This window comes from Mercenaria mercenaria, chromosome 8 (genome assembly GCF_021730395.1).
Source record: "Mercenaria mercenaria strain notata chromosome 8, MADL_Memer_1, whole genome shotgun sequence".
Lineage (NCBI taxonomy): Eukaryota > Metazoa > Mollusca > Bivalvia > Venerida > Veneridae > Mercenaria > Mercenaria mercenaria.
In genome coordinates, this window is record NC_069368.1 from 11,632,513 (window position 1) to 11,646,371 (window position 13,859).

Here is a 13,859-nt window from a genome sequence, read left to right on the forward strand (position 1 = left end):
TTAAACAAAATTTTGTCATGTATATAATTATGTCTAAGTATAAAAAGATGAATTGAGAATGTTATTCCAGTTTCTTACTATTAATTAACCAACAATTAAAGCTCAGAAAAGCAATATTTACAGGGAAGAGGTCAGGAACATAAATAAAGACAGAAAAAGAAACAATTCTCTGAAAAAGGAAATACTTCTAATAACTTTAAGATCAACGTCAACCGGTTTAAGCTCCCCAGTGGTGTTTTTGCCACTGGCCGTTCCAAAGCGGTGTCACTTTGTCATCATGTGTTTGCTTTCTATGCGAGTGTGTGTGTTGGCAGTGTGCACATTTGCGTGCTGTGAGTTTCGTTTTGGGGAGGCTGCGGTTTTGGGACGTAGCATTCCCTGTTTGATATTTATCCTTGTTTTTTTTTTTTTTTTTTTTTTTTTTTTTTAATGTGAATAGAATTTCTTTGAAATATAGTTTTAACATTTAAGATAATTTTTTTTCGTTTAAAAACAAAACTTAATGTCAGAGTTACACTAGATCTAATACAGAACATAAATTTGAACCATATTTATTTGAGATGTTGGTCTATCGATAAGCGTAAAATGTATATGACAACATCCTATGCGTAATGACTAACACTTCTATAATTTTACTAGTTATGTAACTTAATAATTCATATTCCCACTAAATGTAGGTTGAGCAAATTCACTGATTTTGTTGTCTGTTCCATTTTTTTTCAATTCTGACACGACCCGATTTGTTTTCCTACAGAAAAATAAGGCAGAAATGGTGAGTTATTGTGCTACGAATCATTTTTGTACGTCACAATTATTGCGTCATCGCATCAAACGATAAAGCGCTCGCTGGAAAAGAAAACCGCACAAAATAGGCAATTTTGAATGTCCTCATAAGAATATATAAAAAATCCTCGATATCGTGTTAGAGATACATTATCTCAAATAGTAATTTTCTGTTGAATAGAATCGTTGTTTGTCATTCAAATGCTTTTTATTATATCACTCAGGCTTCACCCTTGTAACATAATACCTTCGCATCTGAACTGTAAACAATGATTTTATTCAACGACAAATGTAGGCCCCTATTATTTTTTAAGTAACATGACAATCAACTAAGGATCTACAGAGAAAAGAGGCTGGAAATCAACTAGGCAGCTCGATTACTCTCTTCGAAGATCAGTTTATAGAAATTTGAGTTCTTCAAAGAGCATCGATAAAACACTTATCCCCCTTGATGATCAGAAATTATCTGCCATTTTCAGGAAAGGCGAAGCAGCTTAGAGTTATATAGTCTGACAACAGACTAGAGACCCCCCATGTATGAATATCTATTACATTTATGAATAAATATAAAAGTAGTCAGTACTTCTGCAACACCCTCCCCTCCCCTCCCCCACCCCCCGCCCCTTTAAAAAGATCTAAATTAGAAAAAAAGTCTACTATTTCTAGCTCTGATTTCCTATGTTTGGGAAGAAAAAGTGGTATAATTATACAAAATACGCTATAACTACACTAGTGCGTACAAAGAAGAAGAAGAAGAAGAAGATTATACAAAGAGTTGAATAGGCTCTGGAGTTATCTCCTGTGAAAAAAACAACAACAAGCAACAGCAATAAAAGGTTTAAGTACAAACTAAGAATTGTAACTAGACTTTTTCGATGCTTCCTATCAAGCTGTACACGCCAGTTTCAGAAAAGAAATAAGATGACCAATTACCTTTTTGAAAATAAGATATCCCAAAGAATGACCAGCATCCAGGCATATTCATTACTATCCCTATGGATTGATCAGTTCCTTTCCTAAGTGAATCACAACCACAAAAATAATCCCAGACAAAAACAGATCAGTTGTTTCCCTTGATAATCAGTTTATTCCCTTGACACTGAAGCAGAGTGGACTGAAAACCCAAGTATATAATTAAGTGATCATGAAAACCAAATACCACATTGCCAGGTACCTGCCAGTAATGTTTTCGTTTATGATATATTTTACTACTTATTGTTCTTTTACATAAGACCACCAAAACATCTAACATAATCAAATACGCCACACCAAACAGAAAGATTGAAAATATTCCTACAGTTTAAAAAAAAACAAGCATTTTGGAAAACAAGTATTAAAGAATGCAAGCAAACCTTTAATGTGAAAGATATCCAGCGGCCATCTTTTACTAGATTATTTTACTTCAAGTGTAGAAAACTGAAATGTCCTCATTAAATGTACATAGCTTTAAAAATATACAAATTAACTCTGTGTGTAGAGCTAAAGTAGACACAATGGTCCACTGTCTGACTAAGAAACCTTGGGCCGTGAGTTACAGCCCCCGCTTCTCCAACTAAAATACTAAAATTTGGATAAGTCTCGTGTATGGGTGCTTTACACCTGGCACGCTAAAGAACCACGAAAGCTTCTGGAATTGGAGCGTCTTCAGTATTTTGCACTATCCTCCTACTAACATTACTAACAGTATTCTGGAGGAGTCGCCCGAATGGGTTACCGGTGGCGACTATAAGTAAGCTTATACACAAACAAAGAGATGCCTTCGTAATTAACTTTATGCCGTAAAGGCAGCTGACTCTTAGAAATTTCCAGCCCATATTTATACTGTAGTTAGTTTTTATACATACTTTAAGTGTGTACTATTTTTAACCTAATGCATCGTACTGTTTATACACAGAAACTTGTTAATTTCATATTTATATAAAATATATTTTATGTTTGTTCACATTTCAAGAATTCACTTTCTGTCTAATATACCATTAATAAGTCAGCCAGTCAATCAGTCAATCAGTCAGTCAATCGGAATCATTTGCTGCTAACGTTACGTTATTATTCTGATTGCTTTTTTCAACGTGACAGTTTCAGGGTAGCCAACCCACGTGACTTCGGCATTATACACAAGTAAATAACTCGATTCAGGTTATTCCTTATATCCTTTTTATTACTTGACGGATTTTAATCAGATCAAATTTGCCGAAGACTGGAAAACGAGTTATTTCTTCGGCACAAAACGTCTGACATAAATTTTCAATACTTTCTCTAAACACTTCGCCCAAATTCAAGTGTGTACGTTGCCTACATATTTGGTCTATGAAAAAAAAAACACTTTTGGGCACAGAGTTTTAGAAAAGTATTGAGAACATCTAGCAGACGATTTTTGTCCAATGAAGCAACTGTTTTCCTGTCTTCGAGCTTTTTATATTATCAAAATCAGTCAAGTAATAAAGAAATTATAAGTAAAAGTGTTACCTGAATAGAGCGATTTTCCCCGCGTGTACAATACCGAAAAGTCACATGGGTTGACCACCCTGAGTTTAGTGATGGACATTCTTCATCTTCAAATCAAAATTGTTATGGCGAATTCATAAATACTTCAACATAAGACGTTACTGTTAAGGAAAAATTAAGTAAAAGCAATTTTTTTTAATATATTTTCACTGTGATGAAAAGGTGAACCAGTCTCTTTTACTTGTATTCATCGTTAACTATTTACCTATTCGAAAATTCCCTTATATACCCTTTCTGATTTTTTTCACACTGTTATTACTTAAAGAAATATTGTAGCATGCAGACTTAATAATACGCCCAGACTTCAATGATGGAATAAACAACATATTACAGTTTGTATGACTTTTTGAAAATATTGATGTCTGGTTCTTGCTTTTAAAAATTTCTTTTCAAGACTCAAATTATAATTTTTCAGCAGCACTGCAGCCTCTAATGTTATATCAAATTTATCATAGTGTAGAATGCAGTCGTCTGGCACAGTCTTCTTTAGTCTTTAATTCATTTAAGTTCATTTGCACAGTTGGTAAGATATGGTCTAACGGGAGTAAATTGAGACAATCTCACAGTTTCGTCGGGGCTTTGAGGTACATAGGTTAAATTATTAAGACTGGGATCGAGGTAGGCAGAGGTTGATCAAAATGTATCAGGATGTTTGATATATACTTGCAATAATTTCTTTGAAAATTTTGTCATGCATATATCAAAAGACTATGATATATGCCAGGAAATAAAAACGTCGCCGTTCTTAATAAGAGTGCAATTAGTCATACCTTTATTTCCTTAATAAGAATCCTGGTCATCGCTTGTAATGCGTCACTTCTGCACGCGATTCGCGAATAAACCGAAAGACAACAAATAGCTAGAATTCCGCAGAAAAAATGTCCGTCAATATATATTTCTTACATTTTAGTCAGACACTCAGAAACTGAACAGGTTTCTTTTCATAAAAAGCTTTAAGAATATAGATCGATTTTTATATCTAGGAAATACATTTATCCTTCCATTTGACTTTACTCCATATCCACCTTGAATGGGTCATATATAATACCTACACAGTATATCCAATATTCTCAACGAATTCCAGAAAATCGCAAGAAACTGTTGAAAAAGCACAGAGAAAAGAACTGATATCTTTGAAAATTGAAGTTGGCAATTAAGATTCAATGTTGAGAAACGTAAAACTGTGCTGTAAAAACCGCCGAGTGTATCTGTTAGAAGGAATGTTACACAGAGATAAGAAACCTCTTTCTTTAATTTACCGTAATGTTCACCAAGTCTGTTCGCACCTGTACATGACTATAAGTTCTTACTGCGCTGCAGATCAATAACGGAATTATTTGCATCTTTTTTCTATATTCCAATTCATCAGCTTATTCCTTAATTCTTAATGAACACGTGTATAAAATGCATTTTCTACTTTTTTAATTTCATAAACAGAGCTTTTTTTTGCATAACTTCGTCGATGTTATATCTTTCTGAAAATAAATCGGCCGATTTGAGATTAATTTTGGTCCGTTTCTGGAGCTTTATCTTTTTTTTTCAATTCCTGCCTTTTTAATCCATACTTTTGGAACAAAGAAAAGACAATTTTGTTTAGGTGTTCAAAATGTTTCAAAAATACACAAAAGCGCTGCACCAATTAGAAATAACATGTAATATTTGCATAATATAAACCAGTCTGTTTTTTAACCTTATATAATGTATGTTTTGTTCATAGAAGAAATACCACTAACATACAAGGCAATATATATATATATATAAACGGATAAACAAAAAACAAGTCGAAAAATAGGGGCACCGCCTTGAGAAGGTCAGTAAACAATGAACAGGAAATTAGGGTTTTAAACGCGAATGGGGCTTTGCTTGGAACTTAAATTTTTTCTCCTGACTTTCTTTTTGCGAATTCATGTACGTCAGTAAGTTCGATACATCTACCGCTCCTTAATGCTACCCACCTTTCATGTGACACATTGTAGAATGAATATCTAATTACTACGAATTGTTTTCACTATGTTAAAGCCTCAGAAATCTTCACTTTTTTAATGCTTTAAAGAGTCACATAGCGCAATTACAATGAACAATCTGTTGTAAACATTATTTGGTTTACGCAATGAGGTAAGTTTTATAAATTTAAAGATATCCATTACCCCTCTTTCGCTAAAAACTTATTAATCTTTTGAGATTTTCGTCAAATGTAGAACGTATTTCACTTTACTTAATATATAGATTAATTCTGTATGTAGACCTACATAATTAAAGGTCATGTAGTAACAATCAATCATTAAAAGAACTTCCAGTTTTTAGAAGTAGTCCATATTTATACTACGTTTAACTATAAGTATGTAATATGTTTAAGTACTGTTAGATTATAGGTACGTTTATATACGTTTATAGGTATGTTTATATACATTGTATGTAGTAATTATTCACATTTTCAAATAGAGACGGATTTGGGTTTAGTATTCCTTTAAACCTGTCATGCTTCAATTATAATAAATAGAAATATTTTTTTTATATACAAAATGTTTTGTAAAATGATTCACAAAAAATCAGCTTGTATTTTTACCTTCAACATAATTGGCTTCAATTTTCTATAAAGTCTTTCAGTTTTCCTTCCACTCTGTTTTTTTTTGTGGATTGAACAGACTAAAATCATGTGATGGCTTTATTACACTCCTATGACGTCAATCATGTGGCATGTGATAAACTAATATACGCAATTACGCCAATGGGTAATAGACACTTTAGTAAAGATCACTACTTTCATGTCCCCGTCATATGTATTTTTAAACAATCACCTACGACCACAAATATAATGATAAGTATAATCAACAGTTCTACTGCTGTTGCTTTAGAACATGTACGGTACTTCCTAGGATCAGTGCGTATGAAAATCTAGTTTAAATGAAACTATGAAAACAATGAATATTATCTAGTAAGAAAATCAGTATGTTTTAATGTAGATTAAAAACAGGCAGGCAAATATGTCCCAATATTTAGTTTAAACACTATATTATTGACATACAACTTGCATTTGTTAATATCGATATAGGCACTGAACAGGAAGCACTAAGGGTATTTTTCAAACTCTCTTCTTTGAGTAAACACAAGACAATCTGCATGAAAGTCCACTATCATGCTGGACGACTGTGAAATATTTGAGCGTATTACATATATTTTAAGCTTTTGAGTTATGTAAGACATGTTAGATATAGGTTTTCCGTAACGGAAGGTATAATAACGCGGGCCTACATTATCAAATGAATCTGAAACAATCAAATCTTATCTCATACCAGCAGGTTGGCATTGACGTTTTACTTTGACTTCTACTATATTTGTTTGTAACTCACTTTGTAACAACTCATTTGTATATCACGGAGAGTTAGATGCGACATAGGCCGTTTATATTGCTGGAAATAGTGACAGAACCTCAAACTAATTCCAACATAAAATTCTATTGATTTTGTTCCTTATGCCTACTGAAAAAAGTCTTCAAAAGAAATCAAAGCCAAACTCTGAACTCATGTGATATTCAAGGACAGCTTCCTTCAGATTTTAACTTAACAAAGTATTGCAAATTTATCTATAATGAAATTAATAAAACGAAATAATAGTATATTTCTTTATTCACATGCATGTATTACACCATAAAGCAGTTCAAGAATCATTTTATAAAGAACTGCTGTGTTTATGAATTACAGACAAATATTGATGTTATCAAGTACCCAACCCATCTGCAGTAACACACTGAATTCATGTTTGCTTTACGAATCAACTATGAATGTTTTCTTTTCTTGTTTCTGACTTTGAGATACACATGTTTGGTGTTCAATCCCCTTTAACGCTTTAATGCCGATCACTTTGTTTTAGAAATATGTATTGGAATTTCTATGTTCTGACATTTGACACCTATGTTCTGAATTTTGACATCCAGCACTTTTTGACACTAAATGTAGTCATCAGTACTTGCCAGATATCTTAAGATATCTTTTATTTCTGTTTTTTTTTCTGATATTCAAAGCAGACGTTTATGCTACAGTATACAGATAGTGGACAGTAACAGTCACATTACATAACAGACGTTACTTCACAATTCCAATATGCAATATCTCAGAAATGTGCCATGATGTTTTGAGGACTTTTTGTCTGTGTTTCATTTCCTTACATACTACTTATGCAACGCCAACAAGTTTATGTTGGAAATAGTTCAGCCCCAAAAGTTAAAATGACCAGCCGGATAGGGAGATGAAAGAATAGGTTTTAGGTAGGAAAGTAATAAATAAAATTTGCAATATGTTCTATATTACATAAAATCTTCTCAGAGCTGTCAAACATAGCCTGGACCATTTACAAAAGTACTAATCTTATGTCCATAAATGACCTTTGGATTACAAAACGAAGGGGTCCTTTATCTTCAAAAACAGCTTTTTGTCTTACATGTCAGTACAATGTTCTTTATGGAATTTCTTTCAATGTGACAGCTGAAATATATATACATAGAACATGAAAATGCCATATTGTAACTGGGGAAAGTTTTATGATTTCTTTCATTCCACCATTACCTTAAGTGTTGCCTGCTTAGTACTTTAACACCCCTAGCAAAAACGTGACTGTGCTTTTATTAAAACAGGACAAATGGGATGTGGTGAGCATCTAATTTCGGCAGATGGAATGAGCGTAATATTCACATTTTTCTAGTACTGATATTAGGAATTATCTGTCAGTTTCTCTTCTTCTGTATACAAAAACAAAATCATTAGAATAATTGTCCCAAAGCAGCCCTCTGACAACTTACGACGAGACATAAATTAATCAATTACAGAAAGATACAAATGCATAACGCATCATTATGTACCGCAGAACATATTTTGACGCAGAATTAATAAATCTCGTAATCACGCTGCCACTGTTCTATTACAGGACATATAGCCGCTTATTCCGAGACTTTCATAGCATCCATGAAACTCAGCTTTATCTGCCCAATGACGTCATTACCTACTTTCGTTGGCTTACGATGATAGCTCTGTCTCAAAGCAAACAAATCATTTCTGTTACTAAATGCAGAGTCATTTCTTGTCAGAAACAATTTTGTTTAAGATCTGTATCCGTTAGCTAAGTCCCTCATTAGCTGACTGCAATTGGATGTGATGTAAAATCCTCAGTGGTAGTTGATACAGGATTCAACATTGATCAAGGCGATGATCTTAAAATAAGTTCTACATACCTTGTTGACAATGCTGTTCTCACTTTCTTGTTTAGGAACAGAGAAATGAAATATGGTTTTGTCTTTCAAAGTTAGAATAAATGCACGTGTGCATTTGGTAAAACGAATGTTTTAATGCACGTTTTACGTCTATGCAAAGCGGCTAGATTTACAATTTGTAACCCCCTTCTTTTCCTTAATTTATATTCAAGTATCACAGTTTTTTCTTAATTCTTTACTAAGTTATTGCTATCCAGACTTAAAGGTGAATGAATCTTGTTTATTTACTTAAGACTGTCTCATACGCAATATTATATAATAAAGTTTAAATAAAAATGGTAACCATTCATTTAAATCTGACAGACTTCTGGAATGTTACTTAAACCACAAATTGACAGTGTTGTGAGAACGTTGCCACTTGCTCAGAATCATGTTAAACTAAACCATTGGATTTCCTAGTGAAAAAGGTAGGAAGTCGTGTTGATATTCACATTTGTATTGATTGCAAGATAATATGGCGTGCCGCCTGTAGCAGACTGGCAGAGGAATACATGACTTTTCTCTTGTTTAAACAAAATTTGATCATGTATAGAATGTCTAAGTATAAAAGATGAATTAAAATATGTTATTCCAGTTTCTTATTACCAATTAACCAACAATTAAAGCTCAGAAAAGCAATGTTTACAGGAAAGAGGCCAGGAACATAAATAAGGACAGAAAAAACAAACAATTCCCTGAGAAAGGAATACTTCTAATAACTTTAAGATCAACTTCAAAATGTCGTAAATATGATTTCTTTGAAATATAGTTTTAACATTTAAGATAAATTTTTGTTCAAAAACATATCTTAATGTCAGAGTTACACTAATACATTTTTATTTGAAATGTTGTTATATCGATAAGCGTAACATGTAGATATCTATATGAAAACATCCTATGCGTAATGACTAACTCTTCTATCATTATTAATAGTTATGGAACTTATTTATTCTTATTCTTACAAAATGTAGGTTGAGCAAATTCACTGAATTTGTTTTCTGTCTGGTCAGTTCCTTTCCTTTATTTTTCCATTCTAACACGAGCCGATTTGTTTTCCTATATAAAGAATGCCGACACTGTAGTTATTTTGCTATGAATCATTTTTATACGTTGCTATTATTGCGTCATAGCGTCAAACGAAAAAGCGCTCGCTGGAAAAGAAAACCGCACAAAACAGGCAAATATTTGATGAATGTCGTCAATGCCACTAAGAATTAATTTGTTTATAATACGTTATTTTGATTCATATCTTTCAATTCACTGTTTACGTAGATCTACTTCGGATTAAGTTTTACATTGTTATGTTAGAGGAACATAATATGTTAAACTGGCTATAGCCAAATATGTTATCCTCTTTAAATAAAGTTATTATTATTATTATTATCATTATTATTATTATTATTATTATTAAAGAAGCATATAAAAATCCTTGATATCGTGTTAGAGATACAATTTCTCAAATAGTGATTTTCTGTTAAAGAGAACCGTTGTTTGTCGTTCAGAACACTGGCACCAGGACAGAAAGAAAATGCAACTGTACATGTTATACCTTACCCCTATATATACTATAAGAATCATGGTCATGAACGGGAAAGTGCACTAACCCATTTCAATCGTACATTTCTCACCTAAAACGCGCACCTCGGTGAATGGGTACAAAGCATATAGAAAAGGCGGTAATTTATCCTCCATCGTGCACCAATCACATTGTCTCAATATTTCATATTGCAGAGACACTCCACATATTTTATGCTTTCGTCAACGTTACAGAAAAAGCTTGCGTGAACTTCCCTGATGAACATGCGGTCTAGAGATCACAGCAGTGTGCACATGTTAAGCGAAATGTCAACAAACAATCAAAGCCTTGAGATGTCTGATGGTTGCGGGTTTTGCTAGAGTTATTTTCATTTTAAATGCCAATCTATAAATATACATGTATAAGAAACAAATACTAATGTGCCTCATATCTAAGATAAACTCTGCCTGACCTTACATGAACAGCTGGAAGTCAGTAATGTAACCATGGGCTGGAATACCTAATCAATGACAGATCTTATATAATCTAAATGGCCAGTGTGAATGGATAGAGGATGAATAAGAACTGCTTGATCATTGATAATTCATCCGCATTGTTCATGAATGGGACTACTTTGTGTAGCACATGAACCAATTTCTTTTGGATGTGATTTGGAATCAAATAAAGATGCTACATGATTGTCAGAAATACACTTAACTTTGGTAGCGGGATAAACCCGCAACCAAAAACAGAATGTAAAATATTCACAGTTTTACAATAAAATTCGAAATTATGAATGAAATTCATTTGAGAGAAATGATTTTGAATTTGAAGTAATACACTGGTATACATCTGTACAGTTTATTTAATTCATATTGCACATTTATGTGCATACACATGTAGTTAAATGACGACTGACATACATTTTCACATCAACCAATCAGAATAGGTTTGTAATCTAGACCGGAACTTCACCAGGGAAGTTCAACTAAGTTTTTTCTATACGTTGAGAAAACTATAAACCATGCGTTGTTTCCGTAAGATAAGAAGTATTGAAGAAACGTGACCGGTACACGATGGAAGATAAATTACCACTTGTTCAATATCCATGATGCACATTTACCGAACTGTGCGTTTTCGGTACGAAATGCGCAATTGAAATGGGTTAGTATATGTTCCCGTTCATGACCATGTTCTTATAGTATTCCTACGGGTAGGACATAACATATACAGATGCATTTTCTTTCTGGTCTGGTGCCAGTGGTTCAGAAGCGTATTGTTATATCGCTCATGCTTTGCCTTTGAGACATAATACCTTCGCATCTGAACTGCAAACAATAGTATCAATTACCTTTTCGAAACTAAGACAACTCAAAGAAAGGCCGGCAACCAGGCATATCCATTACTATCCTTAGGGATCGATCAGTTCCTTTCCTAAATGAATCACAACAGCCACAAAAATGCAGATCAGTTCTTTCCCCTGATAATCCGTTTATTCCCTTGACACTGAACCAGGCTGGACTAAAAACCCAAGTATATAATTAAGTGATCATGAAAACCAAATACCACATTGCCAAGTACATGCCAGTAATGTTTTCGTTTATGATATACTTTACTTCTTATTGTAATTTTACAGGAGACCACCAAAACATCTAACATAATCAAATACGCCAGATTGAAAATATTCCTAGCTTTTTGGAAAACAAGTATTTAAGAATGCAAGCAAACCTTTAATATGAAACTTCTTTCACTAGATTAGTTTACTTCAGGTGTAGAAAATTCTCATTAAATGTATCGGAATATATTTTGTGTTTGTTCATATTTTCAAGAATTAACTTTTTGTCTAGTATACCATCAATCAATCAATCAGTCAGTCAGTCAGTCAGTCAGTCAGTCAGCCCGTCCATCCATCCATCCATCCATCCATCCATCCATCCATCAATGCACCCATCCATCCATCCATCCATCCATCCATCCATCAATCAATCAATCAATCAATCAATTGGAATTATTTGCTGCTTACTTTACGTTTCCATTCTGGTGCTTTTTTCAACGTGACAGTTGCAGCCAACGCACGTGACTTTTCGGTAATGTACGCTTGTGAAAAAAAAAAACCTCGATTCAGGAAACATTTTTGCTTATATCTTTTTTATTATTCGACGGCTTTTAATCAGATAAACGAAGACTGGAAAACAAGTGCTTTCTCCATCACAAAACGTCTGCCACACATTCTCAATACTTTCAAATCTTTCTCCAAATACTTCGCCGAAATCTGGGATCGAAGTAGAAAGTGATTGATCCAGGTGTTCGACATATCAATGTTTGATATATATACATGCAATAATTTCTTGGAAAAATTTGGCATGTATTTATATAAAGACTATGATATGTGCAGTCAATAATATATGCCAGGAAAAAAAAGTAGCCGTACTTTATAAGAGTGCAATTTGTCATACCTTTATTTCCTTAATAAGAATCCTGGCCACCGCTTGTAATGCGTCACTTCTGCACGCGATTCGCGAATAAACCGAAAGACAACAATTAACTAGAATTCCGCAGAAAAAATGTTCGTCAATATATATTCCTTATATTTTAGTCAGACACTCAGAAACTGAACAGGTTCCTTCTCATAAAAAAGCTTTAAGAATATAGATCGATTCTTATAGCTAGGAAATGCATTTATCCTTCCATTTGACTTTACGTCCATATCCACCTTGAATGGGTCATATTATAATACCTATACATAGTACTCGTATATCCAATATCCTCGATGAATTCCAGAAAATCGCAAGAAAATGCTGAAAAAGGACAGAGAAAAGAACTGATATCTTTGAAAATTGAAGTTGGCAATTAAGATTCAATGTTGAGAAATGTAAAACTGTGCTGTAAAAACAGCCGAATGTATCTGTTTGAAGGAATGTTACACAGAGAAAAGAAACCTCTTTCTTTTATTTACCGTAATGTTCACCAAGTCTGTTCGCACCTGTGCATGACTATACGTTCTTACTGCGCTGCAGATCAATAACGGAATTATTTGCAATTTTCTATATTTCAATTTCATCAGTTGATTCCTTAATTCTTAATGAACAAATGTATAAAAGGCATATTCTACTTCCTTATTTTATAACAAAACTTTTTTTTTTACATAACTTCGTCGATGTTATACCTTTCTGAACATAAATCAGGAGATTTGATATAAATTTTGGTCCGTTTCTGGAGCTTGATCTTTTTCTTCAACTCTTGAAACAAAGGAATGGTATTTTCATTAAGGTATTCAAAATGTTTCAAAAATACACAAAAGAGCTGCACCGATTAGAAATAACAAGTAGTATTCGCACAATATAAACCAGTCTATTTTAAAACTTTATAAAAGCGTGTGTTTTGTTCATAGGAGATAACTCCTAAACCTATTCATTTGTTTTTAATTATGGACAATTTCTTATAAAAAAGAAAGGTAATCAGAACTAAAGGGCATATGTTGAGATGGTTAACGCGAAAATGCAGAAAAATAGAAAAAGAAACAGTCTTTTAACAATATTAGAAAAGATTACCTAGTCGGTAGCCAGACTAAACATGAATTTGTATCTTCATTTTCAACTTAACTGAAGGTAGGGCCTAATCATGTGCCCTGTATTGTGTAACACATATTGAAAGGTACGAACAGACTCTTCCCCATAAGCACTGAGCACAGCAAACACAACCAGAACAGCACATCACAACGAAGGCCAATTACATATAGAAACTGTAGTGGAAATATAAAAAATACGAGTTGTTTCAAATATAGACCTACATAACTAAAGGTCATGCCATAAC

At 33.2% G+C, this 13,859-nt stretch overlaps 1 protein-coding gene across 4 annotated transcripts in view; it reads right to left on the bottom strand.

The window, feature by feature from the left end:
* LOC123523048 (high affinity cAMP-specific and IBMX-insensitive 3',5'-cyclic phosphodiesterase 8B-like) overlaps positions 1 to 13,859 on the bottom strand; it is a 292,542-nt gene that overhangs the window by 218,928 nt on the left and 59,755 nt on the right. For 2 of the 4 annotated variants that reach the window (XM_053549384.1, XM_053549382.1), the window contains exon 1: positions 4,059 to 4,503. The exons of 1 other annotated variant lie outside the window; for it this stretch is intronic. The gene's annotated coding sequence lies outside the window, so the exon portion shown is untranslated. Of the gene's footprint in view, positions 1 to 4,058; positions 4,504 to 13,859 lie in introns of those variants that run through there. One more of the 4 variants, XM_053549383.1, reaches the window with a different exon arrangement.